We start from the raw sequence: 18056 nt of genomic DNA, 5'->3' as shown, positions 1-18056 counted from the left end.
AGTGTTTGCTGAACGTGCATGAGGCCTGGGTTTGATTCCCAGTACCACATAAACCAGTCATAGTAACACAGGCCTGCAACCCCAGCACTCTGGAAATGAAGGCAGGAAGATCTGGATTGTAGTCAAGGTCATACTCAGCTATATAATGAGTTAGAGGCCAGTCTGGGCAACACAAGAGACAGCAGACTTAGGAACATTAGCAGGACATTCATTACCCCTGCAGCCTCAAAGCATAACAATCTAAATCTTTCATTTGCATTCTGCTCCCACAGGACCACTGAGGAAGTTGTTTCCCTGGAATTTGCTCCACTGCATTCAGACATTCCAAAGTCACTGCAGCCATGACCCAGGGACCGGTCCAGATTCTGCTCCTCCTGGTGACTGACTGTGATGCCATCCACGTGCTGTTGACTTTGCAGGCTTGCACAGTACAAGGCTTGTAGGGCCACAGAGGCATCCCAAGATGTCAAAAGAAAGCCTAGGAGGCCAGTTAATGTGCCACAAGATCAGAGCCCCTACATGGAGCCATGGAAAGGATAATACCAGAAGCTAAAATGGAGACCCCAGAGAAGTGGACATGCCAGAGCCACAAAAGATCTGCTGAGAGATGCCATAGTTAACAAGGACAGCTGTCTGGACCAAAAGAGTGATCATATGAGTTTCAGCCATCAAAGCTACATGGGTGAGACTACCCAGGCCTGTTGGAGTTCTGTGTGTCCCACTGTGGGACCCAATTACATGGTTTAGTGCTTGCTTTAGGGTTTCAGTCTTACCTTGGCTTGGTTTTTCCTTGCCATCTTCCTACTTTTCTCTTTTGGAGTGGGAGTGCATTATATGCCATTTATATCTTAGAAGCATGCAACCTGGTGTTTGGTTTTGAACTTGCTGTGAGTCTCACACTTAACTTTGGACATGGACTTTTATGTTATGCTACAACTGTTAAGACACTGGGAATTTTTGGAGATGGCTGGATAAATTTGGTATTCAGAGACAGCCAAGAGCCTGTAGGGATTAAATGGAATACTTTGGCTTAAATATTAAGTATCTTACAAAAATTGATGGATTGATGTCTTGGATCCCAATGCAGTAGTGTTGAGATATAGGGCTTTGGGGAGGTGAATATATCATGTAATTCACTTATGAATTCATAACTTAGTAGGTTTCTTTGGATAATGGAATTGTTGTGGTCAGAGCCAGGGTCCTGGCAACCCTAACAGCCCCGTCTCAGGTATCTGTCCTCAATGATCAATTAAAGACATAAATAATAGTGGAAAACAAAAAGACCAGTCAAGCTTCTCTGCGTTCCTAAGATGAGGTTTTAGTTTAAATAGAAGGTACAAAACTTACACAGATAAGCAGTCCTGGTCAAAGTGTGGTCCCATCTGCCATTGTCCCAGCTCCAGTCTCTCCTGGGAGGTGGTGTGACAAGTTGTCAAAACAATGAGAAATCTTTCTGGAAGACAAGCTCCCCTCTATTTAGGGGCAGGCCCCCAGACTTTTCCTTCTCCCAGTATGAGATTCCTGGGGAAATTCTAATGTCTTGGGATCTGTTGTTTCGATAGTTCAATAGCCAAAGGGAGAGGCACAAGTGTCTCTAGAATATCACAGTGCTGGAAGCCTTAGGATGCAGAGCCTAGGTGGAGGAAGTGGGTTGTTGGGAATGTGGATTTTATCCCCAACAACGTCCCCTATGGCCATGATGTTACCAGCTTTGCTCTACTGTATGCAGCCACTGGTCCTTGGGGCCAAACCAAAATATACTGAATTCATAACCCAAAATATATCTTTGCTAGCTATTTAGTAGTAAAGACAGAAATCTGACCAATACACCATGTCTTTATGACAAGGCAAGTCACAAATGGGAAGCGTTTATAACACGTGCAGATTTAAAGGAGTATAATACAAAGACTGTACAAACCAATAAGAAACAGAATAATTGTTTTGCCTGTGTGCATATCTGTGCACCATGAGTGTGCTTGGTACCCACATAGGCCAGAATAGGGTGGATCCTTGAAACTGGAGTTACAAGTGGTTGTAAGCCACCATGTAGGTGCTGGGAATTGGACCCCAGTCCTCTGGAAAAGTATCCAGTGCTCTTAACTCATCAACCATCTCCCCAGCCCCCAAGTTTCCTATTATTTCCAAATAAGTTAGGAAACAAATTGATTAAGAAAATGAGCTTATTTACAGTTTTTGCCAAATAATAGACAAAGATTCCTGGTCTTCCCCACCTTTCTGGAACATGTTATAATTTTAGAGGAAAGACTAAACAAAAGCTGATTGTGCTAATTCAGCTGTGAGGTCTGCCTCACAATTGTGTGGACTCTCCTCTCCCCAGCCTGGCCCAGGAGATTCAACTCTTTTATAGAGAAATTTGAATTCTTTGGGGTCAACTGTTCCAATAGTTTGAAAGTGGAAGGAAGGGTAATGAATATCTCTCTGTAGAATGAAGTTTCTATGGCCAGGTGTCAACATGGGCTCACAGTGACAGTACCTTCATTCTCAAAGCTGTCCACGTAGTATTTCCAAATCTGTCTCTATCCTTTCTCCATCATCACAGGTCTGAAGGCAGGGTCTGACCCCCTGCCTTCCTCTCATTAGAACCCCTTTGGTGACATTGAGTTTGCCCACAAAATACAGTACAATCTCCTCGAGCCTCAGAATCTGTAACTAGTCATATCTAAATCCTCCTCTGTGGTAACACAACATATCTGCAGGTCTGAGGATTAGGACCACAGACATCTCTGAGGCATTTTTCTGCCTGCTACAGATGCTGACATATTCTGGTGCTGTGACTCTGATAGCTCAGGAAAAGCCCTGTACATCTTAGCTCTGTACATCTCTGCCCTGGGGAGACCAGGATGGTCATAGACAAGCCAAAAGGTGACCACCACTGGTGGAGGCTCATAGTTGGAAACCCCCATCTGGAGACTCTAAATGCTACAGACCTTCCTCAGATCAGCCAGGCTTGGTTATAAATACAAATCTAGCCAGACATTGGTGGTGCACGCCTTTAATCCCAGCACTTGGGAGGCAGAGGCAGGAGGATCTCTGTGAGTTCGAGGCCAGCCTGGTCTCCAGAGTGAGTGCCAGGATAGGTTCCAAAGCTACACAGAGAAACCCTGTCTTGAAAAACTAAAAAACTAAAAAACTAAAAAAATAAAAAATAAAAAAATAAAAATCTAATCCTGACACTCTGTGTAAAACCCCTCCATGACTCCTCCCCCCGGGGCTTTAGAAAAGGGAACAAAGAAAGTCCTAAAGTGGTTCTAGAAGAAGGTTTTTCAACCTCAGCCCTGATGACACCCTGGGCCAGGTCAGTCTTTGTGGCCAAGGGCCGATGACACATTGGGCCGGGTCATTCTTTGTGGTCAAGGGTTGTCCTCTGTGCATTGCTGTGAGTTTCACAGTTTCCTTAGAATGACCCACCCCCACCCCACACATCCTTCTGACAATCGCTGAATGTCTCTAGAGGACGGAACGGTACACGGCTAAGATCCTCTGCTCTAGGGGAGTCCTCAGGACTTGGTCTGAGCACTGCCCCATCCTGTGCATGTCTCTCAGCACAACACACTGTCCCTCCACCTAAAGATTTCTGCATATGTTCCTCTACTCCACCTCCTGTCACCCAGAGTTGGTTTCCTTGTGCCTCAGCCAATGTTTCCTGCTTTGCCCTTGTCTTGCCCCTGCCTTCCAAGGCTGGCTGCTCTTTGCCACTGCAACCTGATTCTCTCTACATGCCTCTTCTTCACTGCCTGCCTCACAGGCTGTCACTTCTCAGGAGCAAGGACTGTAGCTCTTGGTCCTCCCATAGTCTCTAGTTGCACACTGGATAGACACTGTTGCCCAGTCTATTGCTGTAGCATATCAGACAACCAAGACAGGAATCAGAGTATGAAGCACAGCCAGTCAGTCCTTAAGGAAGGAGATGATTGTCTGCTTGAGCCTTGATAGTGCTGGTTGGTCCTATTACAGTTAACAGGTAACTTGAGTACGATCTGAAAGTCTCCTTCTGAGGGCAGTGAATCTAGAATTCCTGCACACCAGGAATCTTTCCCACAAGACTCCTGTCAAGTTATGCCCTCCCTGTGGAACATCAGCACCACGCACTTGGTATCTACTGATGGTTCTCTGGGAGAAGAGACAGCTCAGCAAGCAGAAGGCTGCTTCCTGCCAGCCCAGGGATTGCAGAACAATCACAGAACTCCCAGTCAGGTGATGTCCAGATCCTAGACATTCCCTGTGCCTGTTCATCCTGGGTTGGTGAAATGCAAGCAACACAAAGCTTAAGCAATGCTCCTCAGGTGACCCCAGTAAAAAACAAAACAAAACAAACAAACCCAAACTCTAAAATGAGTCTTCTGGGCGACAATGAAACAACCAAGGACCACCTATAGGTGCCAGAATTTCCTAGGACCTGAAGTCAGTTCTCCTGCTTTCCCATGTCCCATGTGAGGGTTCATGAGGCTCAACCCTGTCCTTCAAAGGTTCCCAAATATAAAGCCCTGCATCCCACCAGGCATCAGTCACTGTGTAGAGTTTCGTAACTTTAGACAAGATACTGACAAATATATAATTGTTGTATTATTATTCACTTAATATTCCTTTAAATATGCATATATGTGTATATATTTTTATCTGTAACAAAACAATTCTGATTATATAACTAACATGGTCATTGTAAAAAATACAAATGTTAAGCAACTCAAAAAATGATAAGAAAAATAATTACCTTTTCTACATCTCTTTATGCAAATACATACATAATGTGACTTTTGCATGCAAAGCAAATAAGTTGAAAAGGAAATACTTTGCTAGCATCATTGATAATAAACTGCCCTAACTTGACAGAACAGAAGGTAATCCCTTCATATGGGCACAATGAAAATATCACAGTGTGGTTAAATAGTTACACACCAGAGTTCCCCCAAGGCTTCAGAACCTGAAGGGGTACAAGCAGTGTTAAGTGGGGAGAGCACTTTACAGTTTTTATTTTCTCTCAGATGTATCTGCAAGGCCTGCTCAATTGCAAGAATTAAATAACTAAAATTTTCTGAAATATCTAATTCCATGTCTGTGAGAGTCTTAAACTTTCTGGGTGTCCCTAAGCACCTCACACATTCTGTGAATAGAAAAGAGGATAGATCCCCTATCACTACCACCACCACCAAGTGCCAGATCCCAAGGGTTCCAGTCACAACAGCAGAGTGCCCCGGTCTTCTTTCCATCACAGGAGCCTTCCAATACTGGGAAGCCTCTCCCAGCACCATGAGGACACAAGGTCCCGTCTCCCGGAGGCATCTCTCTGCCCCTGGAGATGAATGCAGTCTTTCTTCTAGAGTCAGAGCTGAAAGGAGATTCCAGCACCCTCCTCTTTCACAAAGACTGTGTCAGAAACCCACATTCCTAGGCAGGAGACCAAAAGGCGCCTGTGTGTCGGGGGTTCTCTGGGCCAAAAGGTTCTCTGAGCCTTCCCATTATGGGTGGGGCTCAAGAAGACGACAGCTCCAGCAGGGCAGGATAGAGTTTAAATTTAGGAAGATACCTATGATCAGCTGGCCATGAACATGCATTCTACTCTACAGCTGGTACTTTGCTTGTCCCATCATTCCCCAGGCCCTGGGCAACAGAGCAAAGCCATGAACTGTTCAATACATGGTCCTGGGACAACTAGGTATCCATCTGGGAAAAGCACACACCAGACACACACTCACACACACACAAACTCACTGTGGGTCAAAGACTTAAAAGTAAAAGTAAAATATTAAACCTTCTAGAAAACATAAAATAATGGCTTTCTGTTTATTTGTTTTTGAGACAGTGTTTCCTGTATCCCAGGCCGACCTCAAATTTTCTGTGTATTTGAGAATGACCTTCAACTCCTAATCCTCTTGGGTGCTTGGATTATAGGTGTTACCATTGAGCTCTGGAAAGACTGTTCTTTAAGACACTTTCATAGTTTGGGTTTCTATTGCTGTGAAGAGACACCACGACCACAGCTATTCCTATAAAGGAAAACATTTCATTGGTGCTGGCTTACATTCAGAGGTTTAGCCCATCATCATCATGGCAGGAAATATGGTAGAACAGGCAGACAGGGTGCTGGAGAGGTAGCAGAGTGTTCTACATCTCAGCAGGCAGCATAAAGAGAAACACTGGGCCAGGCTTGAGCATTTGAAACCTCAAAACACACCCCCAGTGACACACTTCCTCCAACAAGTCCACACCTCTTAATAGTGCCGCTCCCCATGAGCCTATGGGGGGCGGGATTTTCATTTAAACTATCACATTCTCCTCCATGGCCCCCATAGGCTTGTAGCCATATAATAATAATAATAATAATAATAATAATAATAACAATAATACTGCCTTCAGTCCAACTTTAAAAGTCCCCATAGTCTACAACAGTCTCAACCCTGTTTAAAAGTCCAAAGTTTGAAGTCTCTTCTGAGACTCATGGCAATTTCTTAACTGCCACCCTGTGTAAAATCAGAATGAAAAAGCAGATCACATACTTTCAGCATACAATGGCACAGGATATACATTACCATTCTAAAAGGGAGGAAAAGGAGTGTAACAAGGAAATGCTGGACCAAAGCAAGACCAAAAACCAGCTGGGCAAACTCCAAACTCTGCATCTCCATGTCTGATGTCAAAGCACTCTTCAGATCTCCAACTTTGTTTTGTTGACTCCAACACACTTCTTTCTCTTGGGCTGGTTCCACTCCTTGTTAGCAGCTCTCTTCAGCAGGTATCCCACAGCTCTGGCATCCCCAAAATCTTGGGGTTTCCAAGACAATCCAGGCTTCACCTTCACAGCTTCACACACTGACACGTACCTGGCCCCAGTGGCTTTTCTTAACCATGAAGGGAGATTCCACAATCCCTTTCTTCTATCCGTGACTCTAAAGCTAGAACCTTGGGGGTAAAGCTGCCAAGTTCTGTGGCTTGCTGGGGCTGGAACATGGCTCACTTGATCAATTACATTTTCACCAGACTTCTGTTTTCAACAGTTTCCTTCACTGCCTAAGTTTAGCTGTCCTGAAACTCCCTCTGTAGATCAGGCTGGCCTTGAACTCAGAGATCTGCCTGCCTTTGCCTCTGTTAAAGGCATACACTACCACATCCAGCCCTAAGCTTTTCTTTAATTCCTTTTCAGAAGTTGGAAATTTAGGTGAGTGGGGGGTCTTGCTCTGATGTCATGACTCCCTTTATTCCATTTACTATCAGGCTTTTCTTTAATCTGTTTATCTCCCTGAACACAGAACTTAGCTTCATTACACTTCTTGGTATCCCTTTTCTTCTCAAACTATACATTTTATATTTTTCCTTTCTCAGCTTGCTCCTTTTTGTTAGAGATCTGTATAAGATTGGCCACTAATGACAATATGACACAGTCAATACTAGGCTGTTTTTGAAATCTCCTTTGCCAATGCTGTTAGCCTTGGGCAGATTTTTTGATAAGGGCAGAAAACAGTCATCTTCTTCATCAAAATATCACAAGAACAAATCTCTAGGTCGTCTCCTTTGAAACCTCTTGAGCTATGCTATCATAATCTACATTACTCCAGCACCACTGTCTTCCCTGCTTCTACTAATATGGCCTATTAAGCCCCACTTAAGTGCTTTCCTAATCCAAAGTCCCAAAGCCCACGTTCCACCATGAAACATGGTCAGGTCTGTCACAGTAATTCTCCATTCCTGGTACCAGCTTTGGTCTTAGTCAATGTTTCTATTGCTGCAAGAAGACACCATGACCACTTCAACTTTTAAGAACAAGTTCAACCCTTACTAAAGGAAAATATTTCATTGGGGCTCCTTACATTCAGAGGCTTAGGCAGGAAGCAGAAAGAGAGAGACACTGGGCCTGACTTGAGCATTTGAAACCTCAACACTCACCCCCAGTGACACATGTTCTCCAAAAAGGCCACACTTACTAATATTGCCACTCCCTTTGAGCCTATGGGGGCATTTTCATTCAAACCATCATAGACACCAAAACAAACTATATGTAAAATGTTGACATGCTATGTTCCAGCTATCTAAGATTACCAAAAGTTAAAAGACAAAAAAAACTGGGAAAATATGTCTGTATTTTACAGACTGACAAGAGGTGGGTATCTAAAGCCTATGGGGATAAAAAGAACTTTTAAACATAAATATGAGGGGGACTGGAGAAATATTGGTCACTAAAGTGATTTCATACAAGCATGAAGGCCTGAGTTCAGTTCCCAGAACTCATGTAAAAATGCCAGCCAAAGGGAGTGCTGGGGAGGCAGAGACTGTAGGGTCCCTTAGGCCAGTCTACCTAGTCAATAAGCTCCAGGACAAAGATAGACCTTGTCTCAAAGAAAGTGAACAGTGCTCCTGAATATGACCCTTCTGGCAGTTCTTCACACACACACACACACACACACACACACACACACACACACACACACACGCACGCATGTGAGGGTAGAGAGTTGAACATTTGCCTAGCATGCATGAGGCCCAGTACTGAAAAACAAAAACAAAATAAAACAAAATCCATTAAGGAAAAACAGGTTAAAAAACTTTTGAACAGAAGCTGAACAGAGTGACTCACAGCACGAGAGAGAGAGAGAGAGAGAGAGAGAGAGAGAGAGAGAGAGAGAGAGAGAGAGAGGAGAGAGGGAGAGGGGGAGAGAAAGAGAGAGAGACTCCAGAAAATTCAAGGCCAGCTTGAGCTACATATTGAGACCCTGTATCAACAACAAAGAAACAACAGCAAGAATGAACAGGAAACTCACAGGCGAGGAAAGAAATACCCAACAAAACTACAAAAAAACGCCTACTTGCTGGCCAGAGAAACACTGGTTATCATTGCATGAAACAGCAATCCCTCCTGCATGAGCAGCAAAAAGAAAAAAAAAAGAAAGAAAGAAAGAAAGAAAGAAAGAAGAAAAAGAAAACAACACAAACAAACAAAAAACAAAACCATAAAAGTCTGACAGTGCCACATGGGACCCCGAAGGAACAACTTTCCCAACTGCGGCCATGGTAAATGAGAGTCTCAGGAAGAAAGCCTGGCTGCCTGCTCAGAGCAAGGCAGGGCAGCTTAGCCTGCTTCCTTTTCACTCTCAGGCCTTTGCAGGCACACTATTCCAGATCATCTTTTTTTAAGGTTCAGCTCTGAACATGCTTTTCTGCCTTTTAGAAAACGTCTATCAATGTGTAGATGTCTGTGCCTCTGTGTGTGTACCACATGTGTGCAGGTGCCCATGGAGGCCACAAGAGGGCATTAGATGTCCTAAAACTGTAGTTACAGGCAGTTACCAGCTGCCTGGTGTAAGTGCTGGGAACAGAACCTAAGTTCTCTGCAAAAGCAACAGATACTCCTCACTACTAAGCTTCTCTGAAAGCTCCTTTGTTAGTATTCAGGCGTCTGTACTGGCCTGTCCTTGGGAGTTCTGACAGGATACGCCCTCAGCTGCAGCCACTAAGAGCACCACCTGTGCACATTCACTATGTTTCCTTTTAAAAGGGCCCTGCCCACCTCCCATCTTTCTTTCTCTACCTCTATCTGTGTGTCCCCCCTTTTTCTCTCTCCCCCCCCTTTCCTCTCTCCTGCTGCTCCAGTCCCCTGAGACCAGTCTCCCCCTCCCCTTTTTTAAAAAAACCCTCTGGCTACTGCTTTTCTTAAATTACAACACCCTTCCTGTTGTTAGATGCATCCATGGACTCCTGTTTCCCAAAGAGTGACTCTTTAGCTGCTATCTTAGCCTTGCGTGTTATAAGCCCAACACACTCTGTGTTCTTACTTCATTTCCTGTAAAATTAACAGTCTAGGCTGAAATATCTCTTTTAAGTTCACATAGAACACTAAATGGGAAGAATGGCTGAGGGATAACAGAATAGGATCTCTTTACGTTACAGAAGAGAATATGGAGGCTGGGGGGTGAGGGGAGTTTTTCTACTAAAGACCACACCATGAGAGAGAAAAAGAGTGCCAGCCTCCAGACCCCACCTCAAGGATCCCGCCCCCTCCCCCCACACATGTACATTTCTTCCTGGCTGAAATATCATAAGTCTAACTACAAGGATGTGGAGAGTCCAACCCACCCGGCTCCCTTCACATCACCCTAATTGACACAGCCCAGGAGTGACAGATACCATTTGTCATGAAACAAAAATACCCCAGGATGCTGGAGCCCAGGAGTACTTTCTGTGCTGGCAGCCTGCTGGTCCCAACACTCCATAGAGAGCCCTTGTGTTCACTGGGTCTGCAGGGAGCACGAGTTGTTTCTGTAATTGGGTTAGTCCTGTGGGGTTGCCCCATGTGTCAAAAGAAATCAGACAGAAGGGCACCCTACATGGACCACAGCTCAGGTGCAGGCTGAAGCCAGAAAGGAAGAAACAGTCATTAATGGCCCAGAATGCCTGCCTGTGCCCCTAACTGCTGCTAGCACTAACCTCCAGCCACAGCTGAGTCCCCTGTGAGCTGCAGGTTGGAAGTGGGAGTCTGGATGCAGTGCAGGGAAGGTCCCAGAAGCCCGCGGGGTCTATACTCACCTTGTTCAGGTCTCAGTGCCTAATAGAGGAATGATCCTAAGTTACATAAAAAAAAAACACCTCCCCCCCCCCCCCAAAAAAAGGTAGCAGGTCACAAGGGAGACAAGAGAATAACGGAGAAAGCTTTCTCCTGCTCTGTGAACAGAAGCCCTTCAGTTTCTTTTGGCACTGTACCCCTCTAGGCAGAAAGCAGGCTCTCCCAAGCCTGGCAGTTTCTAAACTAATGGGCAAGCTGGGAGCATTGTTCCCACAGGTGCCCATTAGAGCGGAGCTGCTCGGCTGAGGCCATTAGCTATTATCTTAGCTATTGTCGACCTCGGCAAGTGGAACACTCCCCTATAAACATTGCACGTTAAAAGGCAAATCCGCAGAGCCCGATCTAGTATCAGAGGCAGGTGGGAAGGCGTGCTAACATGCCCTGTGTCCCACGTGTCCCCACACTGCCATCTGTGGCCCATACTCCAAGGGCTACCGGCTCCCCTTCTCCCGGCCCAACCCCCAGGACACAGAGGCCCAGGTTGAGTAGCCTCATTCAGTGTCACTCTCTCCTTACACCTTGACTGGCTAAGCCATCTTGATGGTCCCACTCACTGCAGACATGGCCATGCCCAGCTCTCCACACTCTCCTAGCACCTGTTGTGGCACCACAGTGCCCTCGGGAATTTGAGGAAGGATGGGGGGGCGGTGTTAGATCACGCTCTGAAAGTTTCCATAACTGTTCTCTGAGCGAGCAAAGCTTCCTGAGAACTCAGAATTCCTAATGCTCCCACCCTATGGGAGGCAAGTCACCAGACCAGCTTCACCAGCGCTGAGCCTGCTTCCTTCACACTTTCTACCTCCTGGTAAACAACTGGCATCCCCCTGCCCCAAACCTCTGCACCAATCTATGGTACAAAGGCCACTACAAGTGCCATCTTTTGGGGTTCAGGATGAAGAATTTGTGAGAAGAAATTGACATACCAGTCACAGATTGGCTTGGCTTAGTTCAGGGAGATGGTCTGCATGGCCTCAAGCTGAGTCTCAGATGCCCTCTTTCTGTTTTATATAGTTTCCAGAAAAAGAACTCAATCTGTCTTCTATCTGGCTCATGTCAGAGTAGGAAAAGAGGATGTGTACCCCAGCAGGGCCTTCAGGACCCCCCCTCAGGGTGAACATATGGACAGGGGTGGGTTGTGGCATTGGAGGAGGGCAGGGTGCAAGGGGTTGGGAAAGAGGGATGTTGGGAGAGGAGTGAGAGGTATCGGGACTGATCTGTAACTCAAGGGTGAGGATGTTGGTGCAGGTGTGGGTGGTCCTTTGGGGGGCTGGTGATGGATGTGAGCTGCAGATGGTGAGGGAAGGGGAGGAGGTGGGTGATGGAGTGGAAATCATTGGGGAATGAGAAATTTGGGTAAGATGGGGAGTTTGGGCGTCATTAGCAGGTTGGTGGGTAGGGTAAGGGGAAGCTTGTCTTCAGGATAAAAACCAGAGATCAAAGAAGGGGCAGGTGGAGCATCCGCAAGTCTTGGAGAGTGGGGTCTGTAGGAAAATCTGTCAGCAGACTTTTCTTTCCCACCAGCCAGTTCCCAAATAACCATTCAGAGACTTATTAATTATAAATAATCACTCAATAGCTTAGGCTTGTCTCCAGCTTGCTCTTACAACTTAAATTCATCAATTTCTATTGATCTATGTGCTGTCCAAGGCTCACTTACCTCATCTATGAACTTCCATGTTACTTCTTCCATGTCTGGCTCGTGACTCCTCAGGCTCCTCCCTTTTTTACACCAGCATTCTCTGTCCTGAAAATCCTGCCCAGCTGTCAGTCAATCAGCTTTTTATTAACAACGAGGGCAACACATTTTTCACAGTGTACAGAAGCAAACATCTGATAGGCTGTACAACTTTGACAAAAGCAAGGGTTGGCACAGGAGGTAAAAGAAGGCTTGGATGTGGGATACTTCAAACATTTGCCATTCTGCCTGATGGAACTGTACAAGCCAGTGAAATTTTGGAAGTTGAAGTGCCAAATTCAGGCCTTATGTTATTATTGTCCAATGTGTATTGGGTCCAGACCTTGGTCAACAGGTGTACCAAAGTTGGAGATTTCCTGTCAGTTAGACCTAATATCTTTTGAGTTGTTTTAAGGCAATCCAAGGGTGTATCTTTAGGACTGGAGACCTTGGATCTCATTTTGAGCAAAATAAATCATCACATTACCAGGAGGAAACTGAAAAGAGAGAAACCATGGACTGGAGAGGGCACCTCCAATTCCAGCTACATAGAAGATTGAGCCCAAACAAAAAGCTGAAGCATCTCAGGGTTCAAAAAGGTATCAGTTTAGAGTACCTTCAGACTGAACCCCAGTCTTACCTTGAAGGGTGGATGTTGATTGTACAGGTATGGTGAATAGCAAAAGATCTCTGTCCCAAAGATTCCAGCAGGGAGAGGAGAGGAGGTAAGGGAGGAGGAGTTTTGTGAGGCTGTGAACTGAGTTTACCCAAACTTTCAATAAAATCCCAGAACAGAACTTTCCATGTTCATGAAGGCGGAGGCTGCAAAAACCTGTGGTACAGAGGATGTGGACATTTTAAAATCACAACGGGCAGCTATTTAGCTTGCACAGTTGGAGGAGGATTCGGCTCTTGATGGGACCCCAGTGTGAAGGAAAGACAAAGAGGGGGAGGGAGAGGGAAAAGGAGGGGGGGAGGGAGGGAGGGGAGGGAGGGAGGGAGAGGAGGGAGGGAGGGAGGGAGGGAGGGAGTTGCCCAAGGGGAAGGGCTGGGGCTTAAGACCCCCCCAAATACCTCCCAGGTTTCCATATCAAATGTTAGACCAGGATTGATCAAAGCAAGGGGAAATGAAAAAGGAGCCTGATCTCAGGGTGGATAGTCCTTTGTTAGAACAATGAAGGGTGGTAGTCTCTCCTGGAAATGGAGACTGTGAAGATACAGTGAGTTTGAGAGGTGTGTGGGGCAGAAAAGGGAATTTGAGGGGATGGACCATTCCATCTGTAGATCTGTTTCCTGTGGTTTCAGGAAGTAAATGCCGATGTTCAGAGGTTCATACTGATGTGTTGACTCCCTTGGTAGTTTATCAGCTCTCCCGAGGCTCTGGGCTTTAGGTCATTAATCCTTCAGTTTTAAAATTCTATTCTTTAATTTGGGAAAATCATTTAGTTTTCTGAAAAAGAAGCTATATAATTGAACAGACAGTGTGGTTCTTTGTTTTTTTTTTAAACTCTCAAACTACATACTTAAAAAAAAAAAAAAAAGAAGAAGTTTTACTTTCAGACAGGGTTTCAGGTAGCCCAGGCTGGTCTCAACTCACAATCACAACTCCTCTTTGCACTCATCTGGAAAGACCCCAATACCCTCTCTGCTCAACAGTGAATCTGAACAGTCCTAACCATGGATTCCAGGAAAGTCTCTATCACTTTGGGCAGGTCCTACAGTGGGGTCTCTCTAGCGTGGATCTCCGTCCCACCATCTCTTAATGTATGTAGATGACCTCTTATGCAGTCCTTCCAAGAGTATCTGACACTGTTACTCTCCTCAACACCTTAGCCACCTGGAGTTACCCAAATGTGCTAGTTTACTGTAAGCCACCTCAGCTCTCCCTTTCATATCAGACCCAATCGACACCCCCCAACCAAATAAAGACCCTTTTAAACTATCCCACACCAACCATCAAGAGAGAGCACCTGTCCCTGCTAGGCCTTGTCAACGTCCCTCACCCTCACATATGGATACCCAACTTCTCCCTCATTACCCAACCCCTATATGAGGCTACTGAAGGTTCTTTGGGTGGAGGTCTTTTCCTCATCTCTCCTCACTAATCTTCCCTATTCATCAAACAGACCCTGCTTCAAGGTCTATTTATCTATCAGTACCTAACCCTTCCAAAGCCTTCTCTCTCTCTCTCTCTCTCTCTCTCTCTCTCTCTCTCTCTCTCTCCTTTCCTTTTATTGAAAATAGATTATTTTCTAATACAATATATCTGGTTACAGTTTCCCCTCCCTCTACTCCTCCCAGTTCCTCTCCGATTCCCTGCCCTTCAGATCCATGCCATTTCTGTCTCTCCTTAGAAAAGGAAGAGGTTTCTAAGAGATAACAACCAAACATGATAAAACAAAACGATCACATCAAGGATGGACAGGGCAACCCAACAGAAGGAAAAGAGCTCCTAGAGAAGTCACAAGAATCAGAGACCCACCTGTGCACACTCTTGGGAGTCCATAAAAACACTAAAGTGAAAGCTATAATATATACACAGAGGACCTGGTGCAGACCCTTGTAGGCCCTGTGCTTCCTGTTCCAGTCTCTGTGAGTTCATATGAGCTTTGTTTAGTTGATTTGGGGGATCTTGTTCTCCTGGTATCCACTATCCCCACTTTCTGACTCTTCCTCAGGGTTCCCTGAGCTCAGGGAAAGACTCTGTCTCCATGTAATGTCTGGCTGTGGTCTCTGCATCTATTCCCATCTGCTGCTGGAGGAAGCCTCTCTGATCTAATGACTGGATAAGGCACTGATCAATGAGTATAGCATAGTATCATTAGGAGTCGTTTTATTGATACTTTTATTTAGACCAGTAGTACTAAACCTTTCTTTTCCGTTCCTGTATGTTAATTAGGACCAAGCCCTAGCTCTCCTCTGCCAACTAGTAGGGGATATCTACAATCCCTTGGCATAACTTTCTAAACAACAGCATTTTATCATGTGGGGATGGCCTCCTTGCCTATAGGTTCTGGCTGCTACCACCATAATTAATACAGAAGTTAACAAAATCTCTTTACACATCTATTAACTGTCTACTTATCCCAACCACAGTCACCAGGCCTCCTTCACCCTACTGCTTTCCTGAGTCCAAATACCTGTGTATATCTTCTTTTGCAGTGTGGGAGGGAGCATGCTTGGAAACAGGAATTCTCTGTGTAGCCCTGGCTGTCCTGAAACTCGTTCCGTAGACCAGGCTGGCCTTGAATTCAGAGATCCATCTGACTCTGCCTCCTAAATGCTGGGATTAAAGACATGTACCACCACCACCACCCATCTACAAGTATTTTTTTTTTACCCTAACCTACCTTTTGAGCCCTGCCCCACCCTCAACCCTGCACACATATTTCAGATACTCCGTGCATAGATACCCCAAACCCCAAACAAATTTATAGATGGAAGCCCCTAAAATCACCTATTTATGCCATTTTCCAAGGTCACCCCAATTCTTCCACAACATACATCCTTATCAATGCCAAACCTCTGACCCCAGGTACCACTTCCCAACAGGCTGAACTCATGGCCCTTACCTTGAGTAAGGATCTTTCTGTTAACATATACACAGATTCAAAATACACTTGTAACATCATCCATTTGAATATTTTGGCTTGGAGGGAGAGATTTCCTCACCTAAAGGGAACCCCAATCACCAATGACTCCCCGACCAGGACTTTTACACCCCACCCCCTTTCCCTCCAACCAATATGTCAATGAAACTTTTCTACCCTTAATAGCTCTCACTCCAATCGCATTTATGTAGCCTGGGTGAAACCACAGATCAGTTACTAAGCATGGCTTCCAATACTGTTCTAAATACCACTAAAACCAATCCACTGCAACTCATGCCCCACAACCTCCTTTGACAACATCCATCTCATACTCACAACACCTCTGGCCCCAACTTCTCTCCTTTATGTGGTATCCCTTTTCAGGGGTGCAGCCTGGGAATAAGACATGGATGCCTGGGACCTGGCCATAGACTCACACAAAATCTGTGTTTGGACACTTCATATACCAAAGTGTAGGTAGAAGGGTTGGCCCGTGTTGGGTAGCTGTTATCTTCATTTCTATGAAAGGGGGCCTCAAGCGTGTTAATCTTGAGGCATTCCCAACATAAACTCATGGATAAAGGGTTCAGAACCAGGGAGGGACTGGGGAGGACATAGGTATGATTATCCCATCTTAGAAAACCTTGCCATTGGTCAGGGTTCCCATGCTTGAGAGGTGAATCTTAAATTTCACCATTGTGGCCCATGAGTCCTGGAGGGCTACAGTTAAAGCAATTGAGACACAACAGGAGAGCATTGTCTCCTTAGTTTTGCTAGTCCTCCAAAGCCAAAGGCCTCACAGCAGCTGAAGGAGACAAAGGGAAACCTGCTGTCTGTACATCATATCAGGGATAGTAGAAGAAAACCCGGTTAAGAAATAAAACTCTGGGATTCCTGACAGTTGGCTACCCTTCTCATTCTCCTCCCTAAGCCACACCCCTTCCTCTGCTGATACCCTTCTGAGTTCATCCTCCTCATCCTTCTGGGCCTTTGCACTGGCCTGTGTTCTTAATGGTCTTGTTTGCTTTTTACATAACCACCTAAACTCCATAATCTGGGCAACCACTCAAGACCAAATAAAAACTACATTCCTACTCCAAAAGCTTAGCCTTGCCTGTGCCCCTCTAAGCCCTGAGAACATCTCCTAAACTCTCTCACTGCTCCCTAACACACACACACACACACACACACACACACACACTTGAATACATACATACATATACACACATGCATATGCACATGTACATATATATATATATATATATACACACACACATATATAATACATACACACACTGAGCAAAAAGTAACGAAAGAAAGAAAACACCACCATTCTCATCTGATCTGTCCATTGGGTTTGGAATGAAGGGTTAATTACCTAAAGCAAAGATCCTAGGATGAGTCAATAAACTCTTGACAAGGAAGTCAGCATAGTGATTGTGTTAGTCAGGGTTCTCTAGTGTAGCAGAACATATAAACTGAATCTACATGTATAGAGAGGGAACTTATTAGAATGACTTACAAGCTGTAGTCCAGCTAGTCCAACAATGGCTGTCTATGAACAGAAGGTTCACGAACCCAGTAGCTGCTCAGTTCATGAGGCTGGATGTCTTAGCTGGTCTTCAGCATATGCTGGAGTTCTGAAGAAGTTGGCTCTGATGCCAGTGAAGGAATGGACTTGCCAACGAGGCAAGAGCAAGCAGGCAAAGAACAAAAGCTTCCTTCTTCCACATCCTTAGACAGGCTTCTAGCAGAAGGCATGGCCCAAATTAGCGGTGGGTTTTCCCAGCTCAAAAGATCTGGATTAAAGTTGTGTCTTCCCACCTCAAAGGATTAGAAGTAGATCTTCCCACTTCACATCAAGCAGAAATTCCTCACAGGTGTGCCCTCCATTTTTGGATTTTAGTTAATTCCAGATGTAGTCAAACTGTCAACCAAGAATAGTCATCACATGAACATCAGTAAGCAGTTACTGACCTGAGACTGCAGGAAATAAATCTACAGATGAAACTTTCTGCCCTCAAAACTTCCTTTTCTGTCCTACAAACCTCTCAAACACACTGTGTCTTTGCATAGAGTCTCCATTTCTTGGAGAGACCATTGCCCTTTGTTCTTCTAATAAAAGACGATCTGCTCTGAGGTCAGTTTTCCCTTTCTTTCATTTTTACATCACCTCAGTCAATCCTGACCTAAGAAAAATAATCTTAAAAAAAAAAAAAAG

General features: G+C 45.1%; 1 long non-coding RNA gene across 1 annotated transcript in view; it reads right to left on the bottom strand.

The window, feature by feature from the left end:
* Positions 1-17754, bottom strand: part of LOC118239727 — a 30816-nt gene extending 13062 nt beyond the window's left edge. The window contains exons 1-2 of the long non-coding RNA XR_004772579.1: positions 17358-17754; positions 12886-13077 (exon numbers count right to left, since the gene is read on the bottom strand). This is a non-coding gene — a long non-coding RNA (uncharacterized LOC118239727). The remainder of the gene's footprint in view (positions 1-12885; positions 13078-17357) is intronic.
* Positions 17755-18056: the final 302 nt, after the last annotated feature.

This window comes from Cricetulus griseus (genome assembly GCF_003668045.3).
Source record: "Cricetulus griseus strain 17A/GY chromosome 1 unlocalized genomic scaffold, alternate assembly CriGri-PICRH-1.0 chr1_1, whole genome shotgun sequence".
Lineage (NCBI taxonomy): Eukaryota > Metazoa > Chordata > Mammalia > Rodentia > Cricetidae > Cricetulus > Cricetulus griseus.
The sequence above is the reverse complement of the archived record's forward strand: the minus strand, read 5'-3'. Positions and strand labels throughout refer to the sequence as shown.